Source organism: Chlorocebus sabaeus, chromosome 11 (genome assembly GCF_047675955.1).
Source record: "Chlorocebus sabaeus isolate Y175 chromosome 11, mChlSab1.0.hap1, whole genome shotgun sequence".
Taxonomy (NCBI): Eukaryota; Metazoa; Chordata; class Mammalia; order Primates; family Cercopithecidae; genus Chlorocebus; species Chlorocebus sabaeus.
In genome coordinates this window covers 51,367,279-51,385,189 of record NC_132914.1, presented here as the reverse complement: position 1 = coordinate 51,385,189, position 17,911 = coordinate 51,367,279, and positions in this window count along the sequence as shown.

The following is a 17,911-nucleotide window of genomic DNA, read 5'->3' as shown; positions in this document are numbered from 1 at the left end:
CTTAAAACTTCAGGCAAAGGTATAGAGTGTTAAATCTCCGGAAGACCTTCCCAGCTTTGAAGAGGTTGTGAATGCCTCCAAAACTAAGGAAACTGTTGGGGGAAAGCTGTGGCCAGAAACCCGAAATCGCTTCTTGTAATATACGCAATTTCCACCAGGGGGCGAGGAACGCGGCTCTGCGGAGGAGCGGAATCTTCTCAGCAGCGACCTGCGAAGGGCTCAGCGGCCACAGGAGGGCGGCAGAGAACAGTGCTCCCTACAGATCCAGACATCGGCCCTGGATGCTGTCGGGAATCCACGCAAGGCCAGGCTGGGCTGCCCTAGGCTGGGGACGTCTTTAGCTCGAGCAAGAACCTATGAATTTCTGAATTCAGGAATCCTTGCATCCCATCTCAAGCTCTCTAGTCCCTGAAATGCCATCGCCCTCCTCAGTCTCCCTTAAATTTCTCGTTCTAGCACTAGGGCTGCTGGCACAGAAGGACCCTGTGGCTTTTCCTTCATGGTATAGCAGATAACACCCACGGTCCTCCGTGACATTCCCTGGGGTCCCAGATGATAACTGGGGCCAGAACTAGAACCCACGACTTCTTGGTTCTCAGCGCAGGGGTCATCCCGTTGTGTCAGCTGCAGCTCCTGAAAAACACCATACCCTACAGGCCACAACCAGACAGCATCTCAAACCCCTGGCTTAAACAATCAATGTCAAAGCTACTGTGTTCTGTATGTTTACATATGGAGCTGGTGCATACAAGACTGTTAACCCAGAACACACATGTGTGCTGTAGCTACCTGGTTGTGCACCCTTCATCCTCAGGTACATGACCCTCTGTCCCTTCTCTTCCTACTTTCTGAACTGCAAAAGAAGCTTCTCTTCATTTATAATTTGGGCTTTTCACTGTAGTTTCAGGAACTCCTCGAAGCTGTAGACACAGAGGTCCTCTCCCAGTTCTAACCTTGGTCCATCCTACCACAGCCCTTTACACCTGGAGGAGAGGACCTGCACATGATCTTCAGCTCTCTCTTCCCGGGTATCCCTCACCTGGTCCTGTCACTGCTTCTTGCCTCTCTTGTCCCTCTGCTGACCAACCTATGCCTCCTCCAGATTCTTCTTGCTGCCACTGGTTCTCCTTTCATCTCAAAAGCTGAGCCACCCAGGGAGGTGGGCACAGAAAAGAGAAAAGAAGAAAGGTAGGAGGGATTGGGAAGAAAATCTGTCTACAAGTCAGAAGAGGACTCTGTCCCTGCCCCCTTTACTCTCAGCTGGTAAGTTCTACTTAGAGTCTGACATCAGTCCTCTGGCTAGTCCTCACTTTATCTACTCTCCTTGAAGCTAAAGAGCTACAGAAGCTGAGAGTAAATGAGGAGAAATGGATCCAGTTGTGTCAGGGGTATATGTGCAAGCTTGTGGACTGACAGCCTGAGTGTGTATACACTTGCATCACACACCACCCCTTCCCCATTGCCGCCCCCACACACACGTATTCCATGCCATCCCCAATCTAGGATTCCTCCTATAAAACGAGAAGAAAAACATCCCACCTCTCAAACATTTTATTCTAACTTTGATCCTCCAAGGGAAACCTAAAAAGACAACAGCCTCCCCCTCTGTTTCCCCCTCCCCATGTCCTTGTCCACTCTGGTTTTTGAGATTTCTTCTTAAACCCCGTGGGGTGCAGCCCCTACACACCTTCCCCAGAATCCAGGAGGCACTAGAGCCTCCTCCCTACAAAGGACTGAGACAAACGCCAATCACGTTGGGGCCTCTCACAGTGCCCATTCTGCTATGAATTCCCAAGGTCAAAACCATTCTGGTGTTATTAAAAACATAAATGTTGCATACCAGGCAGCGGGGGGAAAAATTATAAGGCAGCCAGACGAGAGGGAGATGGAGGGGCCAGTAATTGTCTTCGTCTTCCCAGAGTCAAGCTCCACGGGGCTGGAGCCGCACACAGAACATTGCTTTTTAATTTAACTCAGTAAGGTCAGCAGCAGCAAATGAGGCAGGGGAGGAATGGCACCTCAGAGGGAGGGCACTAGGGCCTGCAGAACCGGGGCTCCTGGCCAAGATCTCCAAGAAGTGCCAGGGGAAGCTGAGGGAGAATGGCAGGGAGGATTCGGTGACCCTTGGCTCACCAGAGAAGGGAGCTGGACTGAGGGGGAGTGATATAGGAACTCCAAGAATCATTATAAGAGCTTCTGAGAGCCTGGGATTTAAGTGGAAAGAAAGAAAAAGGCTTCAGAGGGACTGTAAGTGAGACCAGAATGCCTGATAGAGACAAATACCCCACTTCACTCTCCACAGTACCCACTCTACAGAGGAGAATAACAAGGTTCATGGTTGGAACTCAGAAGTTCTCCTTTCCCCCAGTACCTGTGAATCCTGGAGCCCAAGTGGAGAGAATTCTCCAGTGAGGTGGGCCACTCTGTCGCATCCCCTTCATCTCCAAGGATCCAAGGGGGCAGGGGAGAGGAAAATGGCAGGAGAAACTGAGGCAGAGCTGCCTTCCCTCAGAATCTTCCTCATCTTCCCCACCTTTTTAGGGTCCCAGCTTCCCATCTGCAGCTCAGATAGCTATATGGTGGTTCTCTCCATTTCCAGTGCTATAGGAAGGATTGAAGTTAGACCAGAGCAGGGACTTCCCAGATCAGCATCTTGGTCATAGGCACAACCAAGGATAGGGTAGAAAGGCTAAGGAACCTGGGATTTTCTGAATAGGACCAATGAACTGAGCATGATGGGATTAATGAGGCTGAAGAAGGTGGGAGACTCACTGACTGGGGGTGGAGAGCAGCTGTGAAAAAGCCGTGCAACAGTCGCAGTAGCATCCAAATACACTTTGGGACTTACTGGAACTTCTGCAGATCAGACCTCAGATCCTCCTGCTTCAGTTTCAGGATGAAACTGTTAGGAGTTTCATCCTGTTGCCCTGTTAGGGTTTTTGTTTTTGTTTTTGTTTTAGGGAAGGAGGATTAAAACAGTAGGTTTGAGACTGAAGGACAGAGTTTTAATTCTCTGTCTCCATCCCTAAGTGTCCTTGATACTTGGCAGGTTTCTACTTCCATGTCAGTCAGGAATTAGGAGACCCCAATGTCAATTTGGAAATCTGAAGTTTGCTACCCTCATAATGTACACCGCTGCCATCATCTCCCTTTCCGGAAGGTCTCACTCTCAGCGCTGGGACCCCAACCCTGCAGTTCTCCGTATCTGCCACAAGGTGGCGGCCAAAGCATCGATTGATCCAGAGCTAGACCTGGTGCCGCACTAGAGCCTGGACCCTGGCCTCCACCCAGTCTCCATTCACCCCTTCCCCACCTGGGATCTGCCAACCCCGAGGGACCCAGGAAAAGAGAAACTTTCTGGAAGAACTCCAGCTCTTCGGATAAATGGGCTGGGTGAGGACTGGGTGGGAGAAGGAAAGGGAAGGTGCAAGGGAAACCAGAGAAACATAAACCTGGAGGGCTTCAGTGAGGGAGCAGGCAGTCAGGTGTGGTGAGAAGCCCAAGCTGAGAATTACAGTGGCTGCCTGCCACTGCCCACACCACACCCAGCACCCCAGGGGCTCCAGCACAGCAGCCCAGAGCTGTTAACTTGCCCAGAGGCAACCAGAGCAGAAGGAGTACCAGGAGCTGGGATGCAGGGAGCCTACACCAGAATAAGCCACCAAGATCCAGTCAGGGAAAGGGTCGGCACCACCTCCTCCTCCTCAGTATGAGACCATGAGACTCAGTGGGACTCCGTTATCCCTGCTATTCCCAAAAAACGTTAAACAGGGAAGGGTTCAGTCAGTCTCCCCTACAGTACTGATTCTCCTGGTGCAGGAAGAGGGTCCTGGGAGACAGGAAAGAAGAAAGAAGGCAGATCCCTAGAGAGAAGAAAAAACAGCCCTGCTCACAGGGAGGTGCCAGTATGTGGGGACCAGGAAAGAGAATAGGAAGAGGCCTGCAAGCACCTTGGCAGTGGTTTCTAAAGGAAACGTCTGGGATCCCGAACCAGGAGGATCAGTCAAGGAGGGCTTCCTAGAGGAGGACAGTATGGGGCAATCTTGTAAAATGCTGAGAGGCTGGTCTGGAAAAAGGAGACAGAAGATAGTTCAGGCTGAAGACAGACTATATGTATGAAATTGTTTGGGGTCAGGGGACAACTAAATCTCTGGATGGCTGCTCAGGTGGAGCTTAGAGACCACGCCACCCTGCAGTGGGAGAATGGGGAGTTGAAGGAACAGACATGGCGCATGTGAGGCAATGAGGCCTCAAGACCCAGCTGGCATGGCTGGGCAGCACCCGGGCCCAGCTGAATATTCCTCCCTCTCCCCCACCCCCATATAGCCAGGAGAATAGGAACAAAATGTAGGATCCTCCAAATAGGGCACAAGAAGGACTCCTAGACCAGGAGTCAGGGGCCTGGGTTTTTCAGAAGCAACCACTGCATAGCAGGGGACACTGGGTAAGTCTTCTCATCTCTGAGGACTCTGGCTGCTGTCTGTACAGGCTGATACTGATGCTCTCTGACCTCCCTTTTCTGAGACTGTCCTGTTGATGACTGCCCTCCTCCCAAATAATGGTCTGACTCATCTGTGAACTGCCAGGCTTTAGTCCTCCTTCTCTCAGTGTCCCTATACTCCAGACACACTCCTCCATCCAGAAGAAATTACTCCATTGCTGTGGTGGGGGAATGGAGGTGCAACGCCCCATTTTCATGAAATTACCCTGGCCTATTGGGCATCAAACATGACAAGAGGATCTGAAGTTAGACTCAAGGAAGAACTTCCTAGCACAAGTGGCCTGAAAACCTCAGCTTGTGTGAAATGCAGTAAGAATATATACTAGTGGCTGGCCAGGCACGGTGGCTCACACCTGTAATCCCAGCACTTTGGGATGCCGAGGCAGGCGGATTATGAGGTCAGGAGTTTGAGACCGACTAGCCTGACCAACATGGTGAAACCCCATCTCTACTAGAAATACAAAAATTAGCCAGGCATAGTGGCATGTGCCTGTAATCCTAGCTACTCAGGAGGCTGAGGCAGGAGAATCGCTTGAACCCAGGAGGTGGAGGTTGCAGTAAGCCGAGATGGTGCCACTGCACTTCAGCCTGGGCAACAGAGCAAGACTCTGTGTCAAAAAGAGAGAGAGAAAGAGAGAGACAGAAAGAGAGAAAGAAAGAATACATACCAGTGGCCTCCAAGAGACCAGGAAACTGTTTTGGACCTCTGAATAGTGCCAATGAGACATAGAGAAGTTTTGACTGTGGTTATGGTCCTCCTAGTTAGAAGGTTGCACATAAAGACTTCTGGGGGTCAGCTACAGTGGCTCACGCCTGTAATCCCAGCACTTTGGAAGGCCAAGGCAGGCGGATCATGAGGTCAGGAGATCGGGAACATCCTGGCTAACACAGTGAAACCCCACCTCTACTAAAAATACAAAAAATTAGCCGGGCATGGTGGCAGGCGCCTGTAGTCCCAGCTATTTGGGAGGCTGAGGCAGAAGAATTGCTTGAACCCGGGAGGCGGAGCTTGCAGTGAGCCAAGATAGCACTGCTGCACTCCAGCCTGGGCAACAGAGCAAGACTCTGTCTTAAAAAAAAAAAAAAAGACTTCTGGTAATTCTACCACCCTGAAGTGGAGTGGGGTGAATCTAGAGTTAGGAATTGCAGGCTGGTTAGAAGCTAATGGCCAAAGCCTGAATTCTCTACAGTCTAGGCACCCTCCCATCCTGGCCCCACCTCTTCATCACCCTCCCAGGTGAGACCAGAGCCTCTGAGCACTTCCAATTCAAACCCTGAGTGAAGGCCTCAGATCCTAGTCTCCATCTCAGACCCCAGCCCTGATGCTATCCCCCTGTGCCTGGAAGGGCAAAAGCACCCACTGCTCAGGCTCCCCAACCAAATAGAAACGGCCTTCTCCTGGCCTCCCACCTCAGCATCACCACATACCACATCCTGGAACCTGCTAGAGATTTGCATAAATCAAAAACATCTTCACTTGAGTCTTCCAGCTCCCCAAGGCACACCACATGCACATATACACATATGCACACATTCGCCTGCACACATGCAGATACACAGGTGCATGCTCATACATGCATCATACATGCACACACATACCCTCAAAATACAGATATATGCACACACACCCACATCCCATACACTCTCACATACATGCAACATACACACATTCATAAACTCACCCACATATGCAGACACACATCACATGCAAACTTACACATACTCATCAAACACTTGTTCACACTCATGCATGCATCCTCCTCTATTCCTTTCTGCTGACTAAGGATCAAAAGCCCAGGCTTCTAGATTCTAGAGATTTAGAATGTCCAGCAGAATGCATGTAAACCCACAGGAAACCTATTTTGAGTTTCTTAGCCCAAACTGGAACTTCTTTACCATACCCTCTTCCCTGCCTCCAGATCTCTGGACCTCTGGTCCAGATCATGGAAATGGAGCCTGCAAAGATGACTCATTCGTTCATGCTACAAATGTGTTTAAATACCTGTCACCTATGTGCAGGAAGCTGAGGTAGACACATAAAAGCATGAGACCTTCTAGTGTAGTGGAAAGAGCAAGAGCTCATGAGACAAGGACCTGAGTTCAAATCCTGCCCTGTCTCAACAAGCTGTGTTACTGTGGGAACATTACAAAACCTCTCTGAGCCTCAGTTTCATCACCTGTAAGGTGAGGTGAATAAAACTCACCCAGTAATGCTGTGAGGATTATAATAAAGGCAGGGAAAACCTCCAACAGCAATGTGCCCAGCCATGAAAAGGGTCCCCATTCCCTTCCCTAGCCCTTGAGGTGGAGGTCGGGGGAGAGCGGCTCCCCAACACCCTCCCTATCCTGCCATCACTGAAGCAGAAACCCAGTCTCCTTCAGCCTTGGACCCCACAGGTGCGCACACTTCGGGAAACTTAATCTCGGACTTGGGCAGCTCGGATCTGACTCCCCCGCCCCCGCCCTGGCCCTCGGCCCCCGCCCCTCCTGGTCCATCATGCCTCTCGCCCGTTTGCAGGTCGCGTTTTCCGTAATAACCTTTAATGCGGCTGGCCACGGCCCAAATGTTCGCGATGGAGCGCTGGGCCCCGCGCATCAGATGGACGATGAAGTGTTAATCATCCCCCAGGGAGCCGTCCCGCGGAAAGTCGTCATTAATTTCTCTGAATTACACCAATTCCGAGACATTCTTTATGGACAGACAGTGCGGGAGACAGTTATATGACAGGACTTGCTGTGCTAAGCAGATGTGGGAGAGATTGCGTCGCCCCATGAATACTAAACAATCGCTCCGAAGAAACCCCACTAGTTCCTGCGCTCAGAGCTGGGACTCGGCTTAGCCGGTCTCCCACCCTCATGGGCACACCCCTGCAGGTGCCTGGGGCTGGGGAAGGAGGGCTGGCGCCCATCCCTGCTGCACAGGTGGCCTCCTCGGCTCCCCTCCGGAGTCAGGCCTCGGCCTCAAAGCAAGAAGTGGCTTGGGGCTCTCACCCTCACCTTCCTGGGACGCTGCAGGGTCCCACCAACACCCTTGCCTTCCCTGCCACAGCCTTTGCTTCCTGCATTCCTTCCAGGGCCTGAACTGCTGCTCAACGTTTTGCTGTTTCCCCTCTCTCCGACTCTGATCCTCCTCTAGCTCATCACCCAGACGACTCAGTACCTGCCGGTTTCTGCGTCTCCATCCTGGTTCTCCCACCTCCCCATCCTGCCCCGCCTCCATCCCTCCGACCCTCTCTTCCTGCCCACCTCCCACTCTGCTCACTTCCCCAGCCTGACCACTTTCCACCCTACGCAGGCTGCCTGCTCGTCTCCCCCAGACAACCCTGCCTGGCAGTGGGCATAGCTTTCCCATTCCCTCCCTCGCTCCAATCGGCCGCACCCTACGCTTTGCCCCATTTCAGGTCATCTCTCCTACATCTGCTTTCACACTTCGCCCACCCTTCAGAATCTAGCGGGGGAGGGACAAAGTTCAGAGCAGAATGAAAGGAAGGAGGTGTGCCCCTTTTCTCTCTCCTCCTGCCCTCTGCCTGCCCTCCTTTCTTCTTTCTGGGATACTGAAAGATCCCAGACGGAGTGAACCAGAGCTGGAGACACCTCCCCACAAGCAGAGTGGTGGAAGCCAGGAAGTGGGGGAGAAGGAAGAGGGTGGCCGGGGAAACCTGCCCAGGCGATGGGTCCCACCTGGGGAAAGCCCCGCCCACCACGAAGAGCCCCGCCTCCCCTGAGCTGCCGGGGAGGCCCCGCCCGGCCCGCGGCTCGGCCCAGCCCCAAAGCCTGAGGGTCCTCCCCGGCAGCCCGGGGACCTTGGGAGTGCCAGGTTTCTCGGTCACCCTAGGCCACTGTCCCTCAGGAGAGGACAGAGGCAAGTGCACACTGTTCCTGTCAGGCCGTCCCTCCCTCTTCGCCGGAGGGAGGACCCCCTCAGCACCTTGCGCGGGTCTGGGGGAGAGGAAGGAAAGAGCGCCGCCTCTGCGTCTTTCCTCCTCGCAGGTAATTTATGTCTGAGAGCGGAGCAGATGGCGGGTAATTTAGCAATTACCGTGTGCGGGAACGGGACTCGCGCCTCCACATGGAAGCCAAAGATTCCCCGCCGCAGTCTCATCTCATTTGCTGCCTGTTTTCTCTATTTTGTCTCTCCTTCCCCCGCCGCACCTCGCTGAATCCCAAAACTCAGACGGAGGGGATCTCCTGCATGGGGTCCCTTTTCATCCTGACCCCTCTCGACATCAGGCCTAGGTTTTCTGCCTCAGAAAACACGAGGTAGAGCCTGTTTGCTCACTGGGAGTTCTTCCTTCCCCTTTCACCTTCAGCCTTCTTGCTGCTGTAAGTGACCGTACTGTACTGGGAGGCTGTGGGGTTCTCTCCCAACCTCCTTCCCTACCGCCACTTCTTCAGGCTTTCCACGGTATTTTCCCCAAATATCTGGGTTCCAGACCCCCGGTTTCAGAATAGGCTTCTGGACCCCAAAGTTAACCCAGCGGCTAAGGAGCCTGGGTGCCTGCATGGGCAGCAAGGGGAAAGCAGTGATTATTAAGGTGAGAGGGTCCCCAAAGCCCTTTGGAGCTCTGTCCAGGCAGTGAGCATGTGATGAGTATGCAATGGCTGACTGAGAAGCTGGCCTTAGTGAGGAGAGGGCAGGCAGAGGGGACAGAAATGAGGCTGGAGACATCTGACATGCCTCCTTCCCCTTCCACTCCCTTCCTCTATGGGCCACCTGGGGAAAGGATGCTGTGAGACAGGCCCTGGGCCTGGAGACCTCCCAAAGCTGCATGGGAGTCGGGGGTGTCCTCCCCTCCAACCAGCCCAGCCCAGGACACAGGACACCCATAAGCCAGAGGCTGTACCCCACACACACCCTGTCTTCGGCCAGAGCCCCTAGATCTCTGACCTTCACTCTCACCCCTAATCCTAGACTGCAGCTTGAATGCTGCCATTCCAACAGGACTTTAGGTGACCTCTGGGCTCTGCAGAGCTGGCCTCTCAGGCTTTGAGACACCCTCACCACAAACTCTCCCAGCTCCTCCTCATTCCTCAACACCAGAGGAGCACTAATTAATTAGCGTGTGCAACCAGCCATAGGCACCATCTCGTTACTCACCACAGGGACCCGCTGTTAACATACCAGACCCCCGGGACGCGGGCACACGCCAATTACACAGCTAGCAGCTCGGCTAATCACGGCTTCTGGTGACACTGTGGCTTACAGAGGAATCCCCACTTCCCTCCTCCCACCTCCCCCTACACTCTGGGAACAGGAGGCTGGAAGGGAGGATGTGAAGACTGGGTGGGGAAAAGTTGAAATGCTGGGAAACAGAAGGCCAGCCATGGAGTAGCTGAGGGGAGAGTGGGCGTGAAAAGTTAGAATTCCCCTACAAATTACTTTAGGCTGTAAACAGCCACTATGGAATTAGTAACTGCAACAAGAGGGTGTGCTGGTTAGACTACAAGAAGGACTTCCTGATGAGGCCATTGCTAGGGTAGAATTGGACCTAACAAAGGACAGCCTTTCTTCCTACAAGAAACAGCCAAGGGAAAATGGTCTGTTAGGTGGAAGAGGAAGGGAGAGAGGGGAAGTTCCAGGAACTTAGGTATCTGGTGCCATCCTGTCCCTCAGCCGCAGTTCAAGGGTACAGAGAGGAGGCGGCCTCACTGCAGACACAGATAGACGGCTTCCCTCCCACACACGTCCCATTGACTTTGCCATTCTGCTGTCACTCCACAGCTTCTCCGAGATTTAACATATTGACTCTCCGAGCTGCAGAAAATTGAATTTTCTTCATTACGACTGTCTCCCGACAAAAGCAGCTCATAAATTCTCCATCTTTTTCAGACTTCCCGCCCCCTCACCACCCAACACCTCTCCACGGTATTCACATATTTGAACATGCCATTCACATGGGTGTAAAGGCAAGGCATGGCCAGCACTCCCCACGGACACACCATTCACAAAGACAGCATTGACAGCATTCACCCCGTCCCTCACTGCCCATGCATAGATCCAGTCTACTCCCAGAGCTGGCCACTGTCATCAGAAATGAGGGTTCGTGTCTTCTACAACCAGGGTGGCTCCAAGTATATGGTGCCCCATATAGCAGATTCACATGTCCCGTATCAAGGGGTGAAAGGTCCCATGCCTTAGCCAGTGCATGCACGTCTATATTGTGCCCCATCGGCAGTCTCACGGATGACACTGTCACGTGGGACAGAGTCATCTGTCCTGAGATACAGTATTCACTCCAGACCCACCTCAGTGCTACCTGGGCATAGCTACAGGTCCCTCCCCACAGTACTGGAATCCCTGTCCACACTCCCACCTGGGAATAAGCCCACAAGTATGAAGCATACGCAAGTCTCTCAAGCTTTGTATAGTCATAGACATGGAAGGAGGAGAGGAAACATCTCCTAGGACCTAGTGGGGAGTCTTCCTTCACACCACAGCAACCGCTCCTGTCTCCTCCCAACACTGTCCCCTGCCCATACACATGTTAAGCTGCTGGTCTTCTTCCATGACTATAGTACCTCAGCAGTACTCCTGAAGGCACAGACACCTCCCTTCCACCATCAAGGGATGTTGGATTTGGCCTCCCACTCCAGAGTGTGCTCTCCCCATCTGACTGTCCTGCTTAGGCTGCAGGCACAGCACTGGGGAAGGGCAGGGCCTAGTTCTTTTGGCACCTGTGCCAGCCTGGCAGCTGAAGCTGTAATAGATGGGCAAGAGGCCAGGCTGATGGCCAGCACCATGTGGCTTGTGCCCAGGGCCAGATTGGGGCGGGAAGTGGTGGGCTAGGTGCCCAGGCACTCCACCTTCCAAAATGCCACACAATCTGTGAGTGGAGAGAGACAGAAAGAGGGACTCAGATAGATTCAGATGAGGACACCCCCTGAGACCAGACTAAGTCAATCTCTGGCCCCTCAACAGCTGCTCCCACCCCTACAACTCTGACCCAGGCACAAAGGAAGTCACCACAAACAAGAGAGAGGACAACCAGTTATTTTCAAGAATAACTAGCCCAACCTCACCAACAGGAAAACTAGAGATTGTGGAGGTACAATCAGAAACAATGATAAGAATAATTCCTCTATTAGGAGAGGGGCTGAGACTTGGGAGGTCTCCATGCATTTTTATGTCAGCTAATTAATATACAAATGTTATGTACAATGCAGATGAATAGCTATTGCCTTTGCAATCCTGAACCTTCTCGTCTTGGTACTTGGTACTAATACATACACACACACACACACACACACACACACACACACACACAGTCTATATGATTAGCTGGACCGTTTTTCCCAGCACTTAGGTTTGTAAACTATCTTCCATCTTATCCCTTAAGAGCAAGTTTGGAAATACACAAAGATGGCCAGGAAGGTTGAGCTCCACAATACAAGGAATGGCTTTCTGGAGACTCAGATGTACCTCAAATCCTCTTTGTCCAGAAGGAGAACAACCTCCCCCATGCCAACCTTACCCACGCCCACCCCAAACCTGCTCCTGGCGGGGTGCAGTGGCTTACACCTGTAATGCCAGCACTTTGGGAGGCTGAGGCAGGTGGATCATTTGAGGTCAGAAGTTTGAAACCAGACTGGTCAACATGGTGAAACCCTGTCTCTACTAAAAATAACAAATTAAAAAAAAAACTAGCTGGGCATGGGGGCGAACACTTGTAATACCAGCTACTGAGGGAGATGGAGGCAGGAGAATCGCTTGAACCTGAGCGATCGTTACAGTGAGGTTACAGTGAGCTGAGATCACTGCACTCCAGGCTTGTGACAGAGTGAGATTTTATCTCATAAATAAATAAATAAATAAATAAACAAACAAACCTACTCCTTCTGCCAACACCCCCTCTCAGGGAAGGGCATCCACTCAGATGCCCAAGCCAGTACTCTGGGATCAGCCATGACCCTTCCTTCAAGTTAGAATGAGACATGGGAGCCTGTTGCATGTATTAAATGACTTAGGGACTTTTTTTTCTTTTTTGAGACAGGGTCTCACTTTGTTACCCAGGCTGGAGTACAGTGATGCAAACACAGATCACTGCAGCCTCGACCTCCTGGACTCAAGTCATCCTCCCACCTCAGCCCCCAAGTAGCTGGGACCACAGGCATATGCCACCATGCTCAGCTAATTTTTGTATTTTTTGTAGAGACGAGGTTTTGCCATGTTGTCCAGGCTGGTCTTGAACTCCTGAGCTCAAGCAATCCTCCCGCTTCACCCTCCCAAAGTCCTGGGGTTACAGGCATGAGCCACCACACCTGACCCCCTTAAGTGATTTTTTTAAGCTAAAAGTTTAACTTTTTTAGCATCACATGTCTACAGACATCAAAATCATTACTTCAAAAGTCAAAATGTCCTGTTTCCTTCATTGCCCACATCCTGCATGCTACTTCCTAAATATCTCTGTGTTTATTGCTGCATTCTCTCTGGCAGATGAGAGACAGGTCTTAGCAAGATAACTGAGCTGCCTCCTTGTTGCGTTCTCAGGCTCCACGGTTAACCTCCCCACTTCCCCCGATTCCCATAGCACTGGGGAGGCCAGAGAAGCATAGGGAACAGGCCAAGCTACACAGTTTCCCAGAGAGAACTATTTTGAAACTGTCAGAAAGCTGATAGAATTGCAAAGTACATGAAATCAGCTACTTAAATTGTGACTACAACACACAGCTATTTATTTTGTGACAGGGTAAAAATTTTCAAACATTTTATCAATAGAATAATAAAAATAAAGAAACCCTATAACCATATGAATAACACTATCTTGAGGGAAATCGGCCACATTCATGACCAATCAGCCTGTGGCCTGATGCCCCGCCAACATTTTGGTTGGCTGAGTTCCAATCTTTCTTTAGCAGCGGATCTTTGCTTATGTGTGGTTCACAAAGTTGGTGCTCTATAAATTTCAGTGGAATAAAATGTGAGACTAATAGAGGTATGAGCATGTGGTCAGATCAGAATCAAAAGTCTTCTTGTCAGAAGTATCTCTTCTCCCAGAACAACTCTAATAATTCTAGAATGTTGATTCAACCCATGTTGATAGAGCATGGAATGGGCACATGACTAGATTCTATCTCCAACCCCTATTATATGAGGCCATATGACTGGTTCTCACCAATAAGATAGAAGTGGCAGTAATGTGTTACTTCCAAGCTGTGAAAGTTTAGAGTGTGTGCCTTCTCCACATGCTCGCTCTTCCGCATCTGCTGGCGGTGACACCTGGGCAACCTGAAGCCACATATTTCGGAAGGCAGATTCACAGCATGAACAGATCTGGATTCTTGAGTCACCTGACCACAAATATCCACATTGGACTTATGTGATACATAAATTCTTATCATGTTAAGACACTGAGATCTGGGGGTTGTCTGTTGCAGCTGTTATATCTACTCTAATACACGAATCAAGGTAATGAGGCCAAAATGGCAACAAACCAGACTTGTAACACTGTCGAATTTGGACTGTGATGGATGCAGAGGGCACAGGAGAGCACTCTGGAGTCAGGAATTCTTGATTTAAATATCATACTAGGGGCCGGGCATGGTGGTTCATGCCTGTAATCCCAGCTTTTTGGGAGGCCAACGCAGGCGGATCACCTGAAGTCAGGAGTTCGAGACCAGCCTGGCCAACACAGTGAAACTCCGTCACTACTAAAAATACAAAAGTTAGCCGGATGTGGTGGCAGGCACCTGTAATCTCAGCTACTCAGGAGGCTGAGGCAGAAGAATTGCTTGAACTCTGGAGGCAGAGGTTGCAGTGAGCCAAAATCATGCCACCGCACTCCAGCCTGGGTGACAGAGTAAGACTCTGTCTCAAAAATAAATAAATAAATCTCATACTAGCTATGTGGCTTTGGTCAAGTTATTCAATCTTTCTGAACTTTGGTTTTTTCACTGATAAAAATTACATAATAATAATATGATCTGAACACTTTGATAGTAGAGTGGCTCGATAGGTCCGCAGAGTGAAGGAGCTGCAGACCTGAGTATTGTTGAGAACTCTAAACCAATCTTCCACCCAGCCCTAGGTCAACCAAGGAACTAAGAGGACAAAAGAAAATGGGCCGGAGACCTTAAAGAAAAGCCCCAAAGAATCAAACTTTGCGCTAAAATTACATCAATGTTTTTCCTACTTCCCATAGAGTCCACAGTTTGGAAACATTCGGAACAGCCTACAATGTCTGATAGAGCTGCTTCTGTGTGTTTGTAAAGCACCCAGCAGAGTGCCCAGTACATGGCAGACACTCGGTACTATTAATAACACTGGCCATTATTATTTTCTCAGAAAGCATTTTGTTATATTGGAAAAGGTATAGGTTTCAGAATAAGATTGTTCTTAGAGGCTTTTCTTTTCTTTTTTTTTTTTTTTTTAAGACCGATCACATTCTCATCGCCCAGGCTAGAGTACAGTTGGTGCATTCAATGGCTCACTGCAACTTTGATTTCCCAGGCTTAGGTGATTCTCCCACCACAGCCTCCCGAGTAGCTGGGACTACAGGTGTGCACCACCACACCTGGCTAATTTTTGTATTTTTAGTAGAAACAGGGTTTTTCCATGTTGCCCAGGCTGGTCTCTAACTCCTGGGCTCAAGCAATCTGCTGGCATTGGCCTCCAAAAATGCTGAGATTACAGACATGGTCCACTGCACCCAGCAGTAAATTACTCTTAAAGTCTCAGTCTCTTCATCTGTAAAATCTGGATAGCACCTTGCTCAGTTATTGTGATGATTCAATGAATGAAAGAGCACCTCTCACATAGAAGGCACTCAACTAGTGATAGCTCTTCAAAACATTCCCAGGGTCCAGGGCCAGCTTCCATTAAACATTTATTATGTGGTGGTCACCGAGCTAGATGAGGCAATACCAGAATTAGGACTTTTACAAAAGAGAAAGACTTAACATTTCAGGGAAATGGATTCATTTTTCAGCAACTCCTTCCCCAGCTCTATGGAGCCCTTCGACAATCATGGCAGTCATCTCCCTTCCCCAGACAAGAGTTAAGACTATATTCTGGAAAAAAAAAAAAAAAAAAACCCCGTCCCCAAATCTCCCACTCTCATTCAGAAATACTCTTTGATCCCAACAACTGTAACTTCCACCTGTCTTCACAGTATTATTCCCCTTTTTCAAAAAATCTTCAGTGACTAACTTCACATTCCTGATGGGAGTGAAGCCCAAAACTCTGCACATGATGTATTGATTAGGAAAACAGTAGCTACTATAAAAATAAACCCCACATTTTAGCAGTGTAACAAAATAGAAATTGATTTATTGGTCAAGTGAAATCTAAAACACATGATCCTGATTAGTGGTCAGCTCTCTGCCAAGTGATGATTCAGGGAACCAGCTTCCTTCCATCCTGTGGCTCCACTATCTTTAACATGTGGCCTTCAGGGTCGCTGTGCCTAAGGTCATCTTCATCAAGCTAGACAGGAAAAAAAAAATGAAGGATCTTTTTTGGAGGGCTTTATGGGCCAGACTTGAAAATGGAACACATTAATTAAAGGAGAAGCTTAAAAATGTGGTCCAGCTGTGTGTCCAATAAAAAGAAAGAAATAGGTTCTGATAAACACATAGCAGGCTCTGGCTCACCTGACATTCAAAACTCTATACTCTGGCTTAAGTCTGTCTTTCCAATTTTATCTTCCATTATCCAATTATCCAACTGTAGCTTCTTTTTGTTGTTGTTGTTGTTGTTGGTTTTTGTTTTGTTTTGTTGTTTGAGACAGAGTGTCACTCTGTTCCCCAGGTTGGAGTGCAGTGGCACCATCCCGGCTCACTGCAACCTCTGCCTCCTGGGTTCAAGCGATTCTCCTGCCTCAGCCTCCCAAGTAGCTGGGATTATAGCCACACGCCACCACACCTGGCTAATTTTTGTATTTTTAGTAGAGACAGGGGTTCACCCGTTGGCCAGACTGGTCTTGAACTCCTGACCTCAAGTGATCCACCCACCTTGGCCTCCCAATGTGCTGGGATTACAGGAATGAGCCACCATTCCTGGCTTCCAACTGTAGCTTTTATTCAGCTTTACTGCAATCACAACCAACCCCAAAATCTAAGGGACTTAAAACAACCAATGTTGGCTTCTGATTTATGTGTATGCAGGTTGTGGGCAAGCGGCAGCTCGGCTCCACAGGTCTTCTCATTCCCGGACCCAGGCAGAAGGAGCAACTCTCCTGTGGATTATTCCCATTCTAGTGGCAGAGAAGAACAAGAAAGTGGAAACTCATGTGTTCAAACATGGAATGAGTCACATCTGTTCACATCCTGTCAGCCAAATCATGAAACATGACAAAGCCCAAAGTCAATGACATGAGACATCTATTCCTTCTACAGGAGATACTGCAAGTCACATGGCAGTGGGCAGGAATGAGAGAGGAAATAATTTCAAACAATTAGTCCATCCACTACAACTGCCATTTTCCATCTGGAGTACATGGCAGACATTGCTACCCAGCACTCTTTCCTCAGAATCCTCAATACAACATTTCAGGCAGACATTACCAATAATCTGAGTTTGCCTAAATAAATAACTAAAGGTTGAAATTGATGTGCTATTATGTGACTCTAGGCTCATTATCCATTCCCACCTCCAAATCTTTGCTTTGGCCTAGAAGAAGCTTACCCTCCCCAGTCCCCATCTTGCCAAACTATCCAAATTTAATCTATTCTTCAAATATTTGAATATTTGAAAGTAATGACTATAATTAAAATAATGAATTACATTCATTATTTTAAAATAATGAATATTTTCTATTCATTATTTCAATAAAATTAACTGAATACCTAGCATAGTACCTGACACACATATCTGTTGAATTAATCTGTTTCACATGACCCTGTGCCTTGCACTGAGCATATAAATGCTCAGTGAACATGTGTCTCCTGTTAATGAACCAGCACTGTTCCTTAGAACAATGGGAGTTAGTATCACATGCCAGAGTTTCTGGACCGGGAGTATGGTGACTGCTTGTGCTTAAATCCTGATTCTGCCACTTACTAGCTGGATGACTCCAGGCAAGTCATTAATTGTGCCTCAATCTCATCATGTGTAAAATGGGGATAATAACAAGGCATATTACATAAGCCTGTTGTATTAAATAGGAAAATTCTTAGCATAGTTTGAATAGATCGTAAGCACCCATTTTTAGCTCCGAGACTGTTTTCTTACAGACCTTTATTTTGGGTGGAAGACAACAGCCAAGAACACTTGAGACTTGGGTCCTTGAACAGACCTCACTCTTAACCCACTCCAGACCTTGAGCTACCTCCTCATCCAGAAACTGGTTCCCTAACTCATAAATCCTGACTAATGACACAGACACATCACCTTAATGTTTGTGCAGCTCAGTAACTAATTGTTAAGTGCCTGGAGATCTTCAGATGAAAGACACTCAGGGCAGACACCGCATT